The sequence below is a fragment of the Pteropus alecto genome, unplaced genomic scaffold (assembly GCF_000325575.1).
Source record: "Pteropus alecto unplaced genomic scaffold, ASM32557v1 scaffold153, whole genome shotgun sequence".
Taxonomy (NCBI): domain Eukaryota; kingdom Metazoa; phylum Chordata; class Mammalia; order Chiroptera; family Pteropodidae; genus Pteropus; species Pteropus alecto.
Genome location: NW_006434516.1, coordinates 1,949,651 through 1,964,410, shown reverse-complemented (window position 1 = coordinate 1,964,410; position 14,760 = coordinate 1,949,651).

Genomic DNA, 14,760 nt, shown 5'->3' with positions numbered 1-14,760 from the left:
TGCTACCTTTTTCATTTTTCCCCAACTTCCTCCTGAGTCTCATATGTGCACCAATTGGCGATTATTCAAGTTTTCTATTTAAACAATCATACACAATCAACCAATCAATCAACAGTCAATATATTAGGAATTAGTTTATTTGATTTCTTTCAATTAACTGGTCTAAATTTCTATTTGTTCTGGTGCCTTAGAAATCCAACCTTTTTCTTTTTACTTCGCTTTATGTTTATTTGATTGTTGTTGTTTTGTTTTGTTTTTTTTTTCAGCACTTTGATGAGCAGAAATTCAATAATAAAATTCCATTACATAAATATTTACTTATTTCGGAAAATTGAGATTGTGATAGAAATATGTCAGAAATTCAATTAGAGAGATCTCTTTTCATACATTCTGACTGTACAAGAAAAATAGTAGTCTGGAATAAATTAAAACAATTAAAGCAACTTAGTTCTAGCTTTTTACAAGTCTAGAGCCAAAATTACTTTATTCATTTAATATTTCATTTATGCTATTTATAGGTATGTAATAAGATACATGTCACTACTTAGAATCATTGCGTAACAAAATAATCTTAAATAAATTAATGTTTTGGAACATTGCAATAATATATATTTAATAAGAACAGATAAAAACTTAAATGCATATAATTAATTCCCACAAACACAGTATGTGACTATTATAGGCTAATATTTGAAATTGGAGTTTCAATTTACAGAAAACAATATTTCTATTTTAAAAGTTTATGAATTTGTGGAGAACAAAATGCAAGTAAATGAATACTTATTGTATAATGTTGTAAATGTAACGAATAAGTTAAATTATCAGGGTTCATCAAAAATTTATATGGTCACATATAAATAAAATATATAATATAGTTTTTCTTCACTGTTTGTTTCAGCACTCAGGCTAAAATCTGCCCATCACTTGATTTCCAAACAAGAGAAATTTTAGTGAGAGATGCTTTAATGATAGCACATATGGTATTTACAAAAATAATTGACATCACATACAATTAATCTATATGAGATAATATTTTCTAAGGGATATATCACAGGGCTGGATTGTGTACTTTGCTTTCCTCCTGATTTGTTATAAATTGCATGATAAATTACTATAAAAATAATATCTTCATTTTCTAAGAGTTTATTTTATTTTGCTGCTTCATTCACTCCTCAACTTGTAACCTTCCTTTTGTGACAGCACTGCAATCACTGAGGAGAAGATTTTGTGTTGCAAATGTGAGATAGGGATTTCAAATAAGTAAAAAAAAAAAGGCATTAGAGCTTAAGGATGAACAATATAAGAATATTCTTTTGGCATGAAAAGTTCTCTATTAAAAAATGTGAGATTATTTTATAGGTAGTCTGTCAAAGTTGTTTCATAGTAGAGTTCATAGAGTTTTTGGTCAAGCTATTTTCTTGAGGCTAGTCAACAGGTAATATGATATTGGTATGAATAATGTAACAAAATCAGAAATGTTTGGATTTTAATCCCATAGTTTCCCTATTTGAATTACCTATATTCTGAGTATTAACTTCATCACCTGAAAAATGGAATTACTAAACTCCTTACTGTGTTATAGAGATTATTTGTGTAAGTAAAGTACCTTAATAAATAGTTGCTATTATTAACATGATTCCTTTCTGCCATGGCAATGTTAGTAAAATGTAAATGTATTTTTTCCTCTCTCTGTTTCAAGTAAAGTTATTATTTTTGGCCAAAAATAAGAACCTAAGATTACTCTGTTTAGAAGGTGATTTTGTTAATATGTCTAGCAACTATCTATTAATAAATATTATAAAACCATATGGCCAGAAATTATTTGAAATAAAGAAAAAATAAAGTAACATCATCACCATAGTCCTGAAAAAAATCCCTAACTCCAATTTTCTGTCAATTAGGCAAAGTCAAGCAGAGTATAATCTGCTTTTTCTCTGTATTTTCACTTTCCATCTAGTAATATTAAATTAAATAAATGTTAAAGTCAAATTTATAAAGTATGACTCTTATTTAATCTGTACTATTTAATCATTCAGCAAGTATTTATTCTACTCTGGATGGGTATAAGGCCTATCGATAGTTGCTAAAGGGGATAAAAAAAAAAAAGGTTTTATTATATGAAAATGCCCCTGTAAAATGACCTAAGATATTTCACATAATAAAGACAAATATCATCATCTCCATTTGACAAGCATAGATGCTTAGAGATTAAGTAACATGACCAAGAAATGTCTTACTCAGAATGAAGAGCTGTTCTTGAATTCAAACCCTGAGTTATCTGACACCAAACTGTGGGCTCTTATACCAACTACTCACAGTCCAGGTATAAAGCAAAATACCTGCCTTAAATAAGTTTATCAAGTAGGTAAAATAAGCCATATAGACACAAGAAAAGGTAACTAACATTACCAGATGCCAAAGGAATGGCTTGAACACACTAAAAATTTCAGAGGAAAGAGAAACAGAGATGATTTTAAGTCTGGATAATTAAGTAAGACTTTATATATTGAGCTTTGGAAAATGTGTAGGATCTTCACTGGCAGAAAATGTGTAATCTGGAAGCACTCCAAGTGGGAAGAGTAATTAGAAAAATGGGGCATAAGAAAGAACACATATGTTTCAGTGGACAGTGGATAGAACAATTTGATTTTAATAGCTATGTATCTTGAGAAAATAATAAAAGATAAAGCTGGAAACAAAGCTATGACTAGAATGTTCATATTTTTTTATTTTAGGGTTTTTTGAGAGTATTTTCTGCTTTGAGAGTTATTGAGACTTCGAAGAGTGTATGTTTTATTTCAAAAATCAAATATTACTAAAACAAGTGACATAAATACAAAGTAGCACAGAATTATTTGTTCTTGTGTGACCAGGATTTGTTCCTTTGTATAACTATCTTCAAATCTACTGTTTATGGTGGTCATATAACTCAGGCCAGGTTAATTATAATACATACTCCTTTTAATATACAGGATATCCTGGAATGGCTACAAGAAATAAGAAAATTCAATAAAATGACTTCTCTGAAACTGTTCTTTAGAGAGTGGAAAACCCCTATTCATGACAGCTGTGATTGGTCGTACATGGAAAGCGTAATTGTAAGAGGAGAGAATGAGGCCAGTACAGAGGGAAGTGGGGAAGCACAGTCAAGACATAATAATAAAGTGGGATGGGGAGAGAGAGACATACACAGAAAGAAACAGATAAATATTTATTTTAGGGTCCCTGGACCCAGCAGTATTTAAAATTAAAAATTCAAATACTTACATACACAATATATTTTTTTTTCTTTAATATGGTTTGAGTTTATATTACTTAAATTTTATAGCTAGGAAAGTCTTATTTCATTAAATCATGTAAGTTCTAATTGTGTGACTCAAGTATTTTAAGATATTGCAAAGAAGAAAATTTAAGTGAGCAGTCTGAGAATTTTTAAAAAGATAGGAGAGTGAGCATCAAATAATCCTTCACAACTCTAAATACAGAAATAAAAGTAAAATAATTTAAAATATACTAAACAGAATATATAATCATGATTAAAAATGAAAGGAAAACACTTGGGAGGATTTCTGCTCTTTAACTATGAAGAAATAAGATGTTCTAAAATTACCCTTGTGCTATAAGAACTAGAAAATATAGGAAGTAACTATTTTCAGACGTTATTCCACAGGAAGCATAGGGTTGTAATTCACAAAGAAAGGGAAAGAAACTGAATGAACCAAACTACAGCCTAGAGTTTTTCTGGCTGGAGATAATTTTCATACTACAGCAAAAGTCAGAAGGAACTCAAATCATGCTTGAAAATATCACTAAGTTGAGAAAACAGAGCTTCTAATTTGCAGAGGCTAAGGAAACTAGAAATTGTTCACAGAGGTAGAAAGAACTAGGGAACTAAAGGTATAGAAATATAAAGCTCTTCCTGCACCCTTTGTGCTTCTGTTACCGTTGTGGCGATCAGAGTTTGGGTAACACACACACCACTAGGTCCTTATCATTGATGAGGAATTGAATTTCAACTCAGTGAATATGAGAAATATTTGTTTATTAAAAGCACATTATGAGGTAGAAGATGGGTCAAACCTAAAACTGGCTAACCACGTGAAAATAATGATACATAACCCTGGGGTTGGGTACGGGTTATAGCCAGGGAAGATGAAGAGCTGTAACCCTGGGAGAGGGAGAGGTCTGCATTATGCTGAGGGCTGAGATGGGTGGTTATATAGGTATTCTTAGGTGATTGGCAAGTAAGGCCATTTTTATTGACACTTGACTGCTGTATAACTCTTTGCCTAGTGTGCATGTGCTTATCTAGAATTCCCTGAATGTAGTATGCACATGCATGGTATGAAATATCACAATACTGAACAGAATGTACAGGATGCGGCACAGGATGGGGCCAAATTGGCCTGCAGCTGAATACCTCTCAGGACTGTGCCACTGGACACCTACTACACAAAGCTACACTAATAAGACCGGGAGACTTAGAAGTTTTGCTTAGTACAATGAAACAGACAAGGAAAGGCAATCAAGAAATGGGAAGACAAAGAAGCAGAAACCATATGAGAGAACAGAACAGAGATCCAGAAATAATAGAGTCAAGCAATCTGACAGATGCAGAGTTCGAAACACTGCTTATAAAGATGCTCAATGAACTTAGGGGAAACGTAGAGGAATTCAGTGAGAACTTCAACAAAGAGATAAAAAACATAAAAATGGAAATGGAAATTATAAAAGGGAATCATTCCAAAATGAAGAGCACATTATCAGAGATGAGAAGTATATTAAATGGAATAAAAAAAAGTTAATAAATAAGAGTATCAAATGACCGATATAAGATGGGAAAGCCAAGGACACTCAATCAGAATAGCAAGATAAAATAAGCCAACTATAATAATAGTTTAAGGAGCCTATGGAACTCTATTAAAGGTAAAAATATCCATGTCATAGGAGTACCTGAAGGAAGACAAGATGTTGAACTATTTGAAGAAATAATGATGGAAAACTTTACTCACCTGGTGAAGGAAATATACATACAACCCAAGGAAGCTCAGAGAGTTCAAAAAAAGATCAACCCAAAGAGGCCCACACCAAGGTACATCATAATTAAAATACCAAAGGTTAAATACAAAGAGAGAATCTTAGAAGCAGCTAGAGAAAAGCAGTTATTTATCTACAAGGGAGCACCCATAAGACTGGCAGCTGATTTCTCAAAAGAAACCCTGCAGGACAGAAGGGCTTGGCACAAAATATTCGATGTGATGAAAAGCCAGGGTCTACAGCCAAGAATACTTTATCTAGCAAAATAACCATTTAGAGTTAAGGAACAACTAAAGAGATTCCCAGACAAAAATAAGCTAAAGGAATTTATCAACGCCAAGCCAGTATTACAAGAAATGGTGGAGGGACTTCTTTAAGAAGAAAACACATCTATCAAAAAGAGGAATAAAGAATGATAATAACTATATTACTATCAATAAGCATCTCAAATAGAAAAGAATTAAGTGCTCCAACCAAAAGATAAGGTGGCTAAATAGGTAAGAAAATGAGACTCCTACAAATGCTGCTTACAAGAGACTCACTTCAGATTGAAAGACACACACAGACTAAAAGGAAGTGGATAGAAAAAGACATTGCCTTGATAGACCTAGAGGGTATTACGCTGAATGAAATGAGTCATATACAGAAAGACAAATATTGCATGATTTCACATACATGTAGAATCTATAGAACAAAATCAACAACAACAGCAAAAGCAGAAATAAACTCAGATACATAGAATATTTTGAGGCCTACTAGATGGGAGAGGAGTTGGGGGATGGCAAAAAAAAAATCAAAGGGATTAAGAGGTGCAGATGGATACTTACAGAATAGACATGGAGATGTAGAGTGTAGCATGGGGAAAGTGGTTAAAAATGTTGTAATAAATATGTAAGGGGGAAGAGGGGTTCTAGATTTAGTGGGGGTGATCACTTTGAGAGTTATCTGCATCTCTGATCATTATGCTATATAACTGAAACTTGTATATTATTGTATGCCAACTATAATTGACAAAAAACTCATTGAATTGTACAATGTAAATACAAACAATTAATTGCCTATCACATTTCAATAAAGAGGAAGAAAACACAACACTTACATAGAAATAGATCAATAAAATAATAAAGAGCCTCCTCCCCCGCCAAAAAAAGCAAAATCTGTGTGGACTAAAGTACTTTTAAAGGTGCCATTGAAAACAAAACAATGTTATTTTCCGTTGCTGACTTGAAAAAAAAAAACCAAACAAAAAACGAGTAGGACAATCAACATAGAGAAATGGATGTCAAAATGCCAGTTTATGTTGTTTCAGATCTAAATAAAGAACATGATTTATTATGACCACATAGGAGAACAAATTGTTTGCTCCAGCAAAACAAAAAATTTGCCCTACCAGCAAATCCTACTTCTATTCCAGAGAAACTCTAACATGTAAGCCCAAGAATACGAGGGCATGAGTGTTCGCAGCACCAGAATATGAAAATTTAGACATACCTTGTATCTTAGTCCCAATATTCTATATACACATGGCATTTTCCCGAATGTTTTACAATTAGGTTAGGTTCATGTGACTAATCATAACCACTAAATATGAGCAAATTATCAGTGTGCTTACTTTGCCTATTTCTTGCCATACTAAAATGGATTTGGAAGATATGCCTTTTGGAGAGAGGAGTTAAAAGATGAGGGAAGGTTCTTGGCACACATTAGGATTTAAGTGAGCCAGAAATAAACATTTGTTGTGTTAAGAAATGCAATTTTAAGGTCCATACTTTTGCAGCAGAACCAAGAGTACCTTTACTAATATGCACCTAAAGGTCCAACAAGATAGATATAAATTCCATGTAGTATATTCATATATCAAAAATAATGTGCAAATAATTTTCTAGACACATGTAATATATAAATGTTAAAGGAATGGATGGACAAATAAAGTGTTGACAAACAATTTCATATAATAGGTTCTAAATATTGTTTTATGGATATATAAAATGTATCCTAAAATACAAAACAAATTAATCCCAGTCATTGGCTCTGGAAGTGAGATTTTTATGATAGGAGTCCATAGTAACTTTAACTTTATTTACAATGTTTTTTTTTATTTTATGCAAAAATTACACATGAAAAAATATAGGGATAAAAACATTTTTATTTAGAGATAGTAGAACCCATAAAGAATACATAAAAAAAATAAATAACATTTTATTTCTAGAATTGATTATGTTACATTATTTTATGTACTTTCTGAAGTGTTTACATTTTTTCTTTAAAAAAATAACAGCACTCTAAAGAAAAAAAATAAATGGAAAAGCAAAAAATGGTTAAAGAAGCTAATGGAAAGATTTTCAGGTATTGATTGATTCTTCAACCAACTTACTGAGAACTCATATGAGTCATGGAGGTTTTAATCATCTGATTCTTATCCCCAATAATTTTGCTGTCTAGTGGAGGTCCACATTATGTGAAATAAAGCTTGAAAAAGTGTCAGTGTGTCATGACTGAGTTATTTACAGAATACAGTGGAAGCTCAGAGAACCATCATTAAATTGGTCCTAGAAAAGGAGGTCTTTAATGTGGATACTGGACGATACTGGTCTCAGGGCAGAAGGATATTTCCGCTTGAAGTTGCATCTTTATTTTTTTAAGTCAAAATATTATATTAAACAAAACTGAACATTCAAAACTGGACTTATCAATTCTGCCTACTAAGCATATAACTCAGGAATCTCTCTAAATATGTCAGACTATAGCATTCATGGACTGGACCAACTACTGGTAACAATGGGAAGGATCCTTAAAGTCAAATATAACTTTCCATTTAAAAAAAATATTACTTAAAAATTTTTTAATTACGGTTGACATTAAATATCATATTAGTTTCAGGTGAACAAAATAGTGATTAAACATTTATATAACTTACAAAGTGATCCCTCAATAAGTCTAGTACCCACCTGACATCATGCATAGCTATTACAATATTATTAACTGCATTTCTTATGGTATTTTTTACATCCCCATGACTATTTTGTAACTACTAATTTGTATTTCTTAATCTTTTCCCCTTCTTCACCCCCCGCAAATCACCTCCGATGTGGCAACCCTCAAAATGTTCTCTGTATCTATGAGTTTGTTTCTGCTTTGTTTGTCTGTTTTGTTCTTTAGATTCTGTACAGAAGTAAAATCACTTTGACTGCCTCCATGGGTTTGTTTTTATGTATCAGGTATTGGCATATCAGTGGGTGGGGTTGCACCTCAGGTTGCCTAGGTGTGAAGACTGTCCAAGACCACTGCAGATGATCTGTTGTGTGGTGTCTAACTCCAGGATTCATCCAGGTTAATGAAGATTTAGATTTCTCACCCACACGCTCCTATAGATTGTGTTGGGGAGGCGAGGGGAGGCTCAACACAGAAAAAAATGGTGATTGCCATCACTTTAGTCCCTTCCAGCCCTCACCACGAAGCCACACAATTCAGTTTCTTCTTGAATATCTTTGGTGACTTTTGAGCCACTGTCTCTTCACTAGAGTTTAGAGTGAGTGTTTATGAGCTAGTGAGTCTGTGTGTGGTCCCTTTAAGAGAACACCTGGGTTTCCAACAGCCTTTTGTCTCAACCTGATAGAATCCCTCTGATTTTTACAGACAAATGTTGTAGGGACACTTTCTCCTAATGCTGGTGCTCTGAGTTGGGGAGCTTAGTGTAGAGCTGAGATGCCTCTCTCCTCAGGGGGAACATCCACAGTCAAGATATCCCTCCAGAATCTCAAGCACCTCACATGGGTTTGCAACCAGCCTGATTGGTATCTTTACCGCTCCTACCAGTGTATATATGTGGCTCCTTCTTTATATCTTCGGTTATAGGAGTTATCTTCAGCCAGTCTTCAGATGATTCTCCAGCATAACTTTTCTATAAGTTAGTTGTATTTTGATATGGTCATGAGAGGAGGTGAGCATAGCATTTACCTACTCTACCAACTTGACCAGAAGTCTACCATTCTTTTTAAGAACCAAATTTTCAGGTGCACTGAATTTATAATACCCTGTTTACTTTCAGAAGTCAAGACAAAGAATAAAATAAATGATAATCAGTATACTTATTTTGTAGGCAACACACAGAATCTTGTCTTCCTAGACCTTTATCTTTATGTTGGTGGAAAAGAAAGCACTTGCAACTTCTTGGATTCCCAACAGCTAGGTTCTTAAGAAACTTGGCAGCAGGCAGTATAAAAAGCGTAGCTGTCTTTTTAGTATCTTCCTCAGGTTTCTCATTAAGAATGTCCAGCATCCTACTTAATATCCTCCCTCTAGTTCCCCAGATCCAGAGCTCAGAATCCACTTAATCCAGTCTCCATGTAGTGCTTCCCCCACTATGAATTGTGAGATTTGTACCACCAGATGGCATCTGGATATAGGTGGATTGCCCCAGTTGCAGACACAACAAAGAAGTCCCCAGAACCTCTGAGACACCAAGTTGCATTGTTTTAAAGACATGAATTTATGGAGTAAATTATTAAAAACATATCAAAATTATCCACCTTGACCAGTGATGAGAGTACACATGGGGAGTAGAAGTTATTCTTCCTAAAGTATTGGACAGCAAATTACTCTCGTCTCAACCTAGGATTTGGTCATTCACTTTCCTATCGAAAAGCAGAATTTTAATATAAATATCTACTCTACCATCTGTCTAACTTCATTGCAGTAATTTAACCCCACACCTCTATTTCCTGCTCGATAGTGAGCTCTTCTGGGGGCACAAACATTATTTGACATATGTGTGTCCTCCGTGCTCAGCACAAGTTGTGGTAAATCCAAGGTATTCCATAAATATCTAAACAGCCAATATAGAATTTGTTGACCAATACAGATCTGATACTGTAAAAGAATTTAAACATTTATTTGAGGTCTAAAGGAGACACAGATTCAAGGAAAGTCCTGTAATGTGCTCCAAGAAGACAGAGAATTTATAAAGTCAAAAACCTCATGCTGCAACAAAAGTAACTTTTCTTATTGGCTATGTAACATGGTGTGATGGCTAGTTCAAAAAGAATTGGTTAAGTCCAGGTGATGAAATTCTGAGGTAAGCATCATATGGAAACAAACTTTAGCAGGGGGAGTAGGGCAAGTTCTAGAATGTATTTCTATGACAAGCACAAAATTCCAAAGATCCAAACCTCACTTGGATGTATATATGCATAAATATGACTTTCCCAATAACCTCCTGAATTAATTTTAGAGCTTGCTGATATTAGTACTTTCTTTTAGATATTTCAGTTTACATTTCCTCCTTTTGGTTTAAATATTTCCTTGGAAAATACCAGTGATCATTCTGTCACAGAGTTAACCAAGAATACTCAGTCCCTCATTGACAGGAAAGCTCATTTCCCTAGTGTGTCATGTACTACATAGGGGAAAGAGGTGTTATTATAGCAGAAATTATAATCATAGGGACAATATCCACATTGAGTATCGAGAAGGTTCCAGGGAAGTAAGTAATAGTCATGGTCTTCACCCAGAGTTGTCTTCAATCAACATCTCAGTTGAAGCAAATTATTCTTCTTGTGGGAAAGCTTGATTTATCACCTCTAGTCTTTCAGGAACCATTATGAGTTCTTCCAAGAGACTTAAAGCATTTGGTTGTACAAAGCATCGACAGTTTGACAATAAGGTGCATTAAGCAAATCAGAACAACAATAAGTAGAACAATTTGCAATCCAGATCTTAAAATAGCCTTGTGTCCACTTGGAAGTCACCTCAAAATATTGGAAAATTTGAATCCTAACCAGTTAGTTTGCTCATGGAGAAACTATAATGTTACTTAAGGGACTACGAGAGGTTAAGAAACTTAGCTGTTTTTAATTCTACCTGGGAAGAGGTATTTATCTAGTTAATGTAGAAGTATTCACTATGTCGCAAATTGTTCCTTGGGCTGCAAAAAAATAATCTAAGGTAACTGCATTGCTGAGAATAATTTCATATAGGAAATATAAGAATCTGTGTTGATCTCTGAAGGCCTTAAAGGCTGATGAGGTTATTTTAACAGTTCTGGTTATTATACATTATCATAACTAATTGATCAATATCAAAGCCAGCCCATGAACCTATAATTTTAAGAAAGTATAACTTTATCTCCTGAAAAACCTGCTGATAAGTCACATCCAACAGAAAGATCACAGGAGTTATATTCACATTCAGAATGGTCCTCATTAGGGTAGTCATCTATTATTGATAAGGACATTTTTGTTGAGTGAGTGTTAAGAGTAGTGGCTATGACAATTTTGAGAATAGTAAAAGAGATGCCAGGTGGCCCAGAAGATATTGTCCAGTTAGTCTCCAAATACCTAGGCAATCAACTGCTCAAGACTTATTTTAATATGTGCAAACAATAATATAACCTGTGGGGTTATTAGGTAGCTGGTCAGACATAAGCAACAGGTGAATAAAGGAAAAGGGGCCCGACCTAGAGACCACCCAAAGAACACCCCACTGGTAGTTAGAGAATCCCTCCTGTATCTCCAGAGACAAAGGAAAGGAGGTTCATAATCTTAGCTAGCCTAATCTGGCTTCAGATGCCTATGCAGAAGGTACTGCTCTATTTTGCCCCAAATATAAGCTTTATTATAATATTATGTTTATGCCTGGAAGTTCACAAATCAAATGATAACACTGAATTCTAGGTAAGCACATGCACACTAGGCAAAGAGTTATACAGCAGCCAAGTGTCAATAAAAATGACCTTACTTGCCAATCACCTAAGAATACCTATATAACCACCCATCACAGCCCTCAGTATAATGCAGACTTCTTCCTCCAGGGTTACAGCTCTCCATCTTTCCTGGCTATAACCCATATCTACCCCCAGGGTTATGTATCCTTATTTCCGTGTTGTTAGCCAGTTTTAGGTTTGACCCATCTTCCACCTCATAACATGCTTTTAATAAACAAATATTTCTCATATTCACTGAGTTGAAATTCAATTCCTCATCAATGATAAGGACCTAGTGGTGTGTGTGTTACCCAAACTCTGATCGCCACAATGGTAACAGGAGCACAAAGGGTGCCTGCAAAGGTTTGGTTATTTATGGACTCATTTGCAGGAAGAGAAATGTAAATGTTTTCTAAGCAGAGTTCACTGTATTTTGAGTAGCCTTTTAAAAGTCCTTCTCTGTGTTTTTGTATTCTGAAAGGTGAATGGTTAGGTTTCCAACTGTGCGACCTGCTTTTTGCCATCAGAGCCTTATAAAGGGAAATTCTACAGTGGTTAGGGTTACAATAGGTGCAGCCTAGCTGATGTTTAAGAAATCTATCATACAGAAAGTCATATGATAAAGAGTGGCTAGAGACCAATTTAGTTGTAGAAGGTGGCTTGTTCCCACCAGGGGAGAGAGTGTATTCATACGTGGTGACCATTGTATAGAGAGCACGGGGGATTTAAGTAGACACAAGTGAAAGGTGAACCCTTTTTAGATTAATACAATAAGCCTTTGGAACAGGGAGTTTTGTAAAATCAATAGCAAAGTTAGAGATTGCTGAGAAACGGCTAACAGGAATAATTATGAGGTCATCAGTTCTAACAAAGGTAGAGGTAGGCTTGCATGACAAATGCAGCATTCAGACGGGTAGTCTGAGAAGACTAAGGTTTAAGAGTGTTGTATCTTAATATTTTTATGTGAAATTTTCACATTTACAAAGACCAAAACAGCAAGAATCAGGAAGTATTATAATCAGAGGCTAATAATATGGAGTATGCAATATATACAGTCTAAAACATAGAGAAGGTGACTGGTTTGTCACAAGAGTATTATAATCATTCACATACCCAGGAATATAATTATTATGACACTATAAAATAAACACAAAGACTATGTATATCAGGAACAAACTTTACTGGCCTGGTCCCAGATTTGGGGAAAAGTTGTCTGCTTCAAATGTCTTCTGCTTCTTTTCTGAGTGGTTATCTGCTCCGGATAACATTAATTTGATTTATTCTTTAGGCTGAGAGGTCCAATCAGGTAAATCAATGCAGGTGAGGGAGCCTTTCTAAAATGGAAATATGAACCCATGAGTCAATTGACCTTTTAACTTTGTGGTGCAGCAATTTGTTGATAACACCTTGTGTGACCCTTCCAGGGAGGCTGGAGAAAATCTTCATGGAGATATATTTTCCGATAGACCATTTCTCTGGATTGTAGACCATGATGCTTTGTGTCTTTGTTTCCCAGGAATGACCATGGAAATATTTCTCTACCAACTTTGGTTTAATTTCAAGGGCTTTTATAAGATTTTTTTTTTTTTTAACTAAGTCAGAAGGTCTCCCTAATAAGGCTGGTGGGTACTTTCTCTGACCTAGTCTTATAAATCTTTAGGTAATGAATTCAAAAGGAAACAACTACTGTTTGCCAAACAGAGTAAATCTTACGTCAAGGAATACCAAAAGAAGAACTTTAGACTGTGACATATTAAAAGATCAAACAAATTTTGCTAATTCAATTTTAATCACCCCAATCATCTATTCCATAAGGCCAGATGGCTAGAAATGGGAAGCACAATAAAAATACTCTAAATCTCAATTTATTTTTGTAGAATTTGTGCCATAAAATGGGTTCCCCAGTCACTATGAAATTCAGTAAGGGTTCTCTAGGTTCTGGCTGTGGACTTCTGACATGGGAAAGCATCTATCCAAAGAGAATATATACCATCATTAGTATATCTATCCCTGAGAGGAAGGGAATTTGATAAAATCCACATGCCAAACCTCAAAATTTTAGCATATCAATCAGCCTAATTTTAGCATATCAAAAAGTCTATCAATTAGATTTCTAGCAGATAGACTAATTTAAGCCTAAGTAGTTTACTATATCCTTTTTTATAAAAAGAGATAGAGTTCTTTTGAAATATTTCAGGAATCCATCTGAAAAATAAAGTTATTTTTTATGTTAAATATCTCTTTATGTATTTATTTTTTGAAATTTTGGAAGTTTATGAAGTATATCATTCCTTCAAAACATTTGATCAAATAGGATCATAGACTACTGTGAAACAATAATTGTCATTGCAGGTAAACACAAAAAATTAAATGGTTGGAAGTAAAATTTACCTCTTTTAATATTAAGGAAATTTGGTTTACCTAAGCAATTAGAGATCTGATAATGCATAGCACAAGAAATAATTTTAATTAAAGAGAAGCTTTGTTTTCCCTTTATAGTTTCTTGTTAAGAGCATGCCAATAGTATAGAAAAATTTGTTTTTAACAGAGAAAACCACATTCTAATTCTAATCAGTGTACTTTTTAAAAAAATATTATTTTTAATTAAATTTATTGGGGGGTGACATCATTAACAACATTATATAAATTTCAGTTGTACAGCTCTATAATATGTCATGTGTATATTTCACTGCTTGTTCACCACTCAAAGTTAAATTTCCTTCTGTCACCATATATTTGACCCCTTTTATCCTGTTTTTTTAAAAATTTTTTTAGACTTTTTAAAAAAAATTTAATTAGTTTCAAGTTTACCATACATTGGTTAGACATTGATATAGTTAGTAAAATGATCCCCCAATTGCTCCCTCCCTCCCCTGACCCTCTACCTAGCCAATGTATTAATGTTAATTGCATTCCCTATGCCATGCTTCCCATCCCCGTAACCATCCATCAGCTACTAATTTGTACTTCTTTAACTTTTCACCCCATTCTCCCAGCCCCCCAAACCCTGCTCCCCTCTGTCC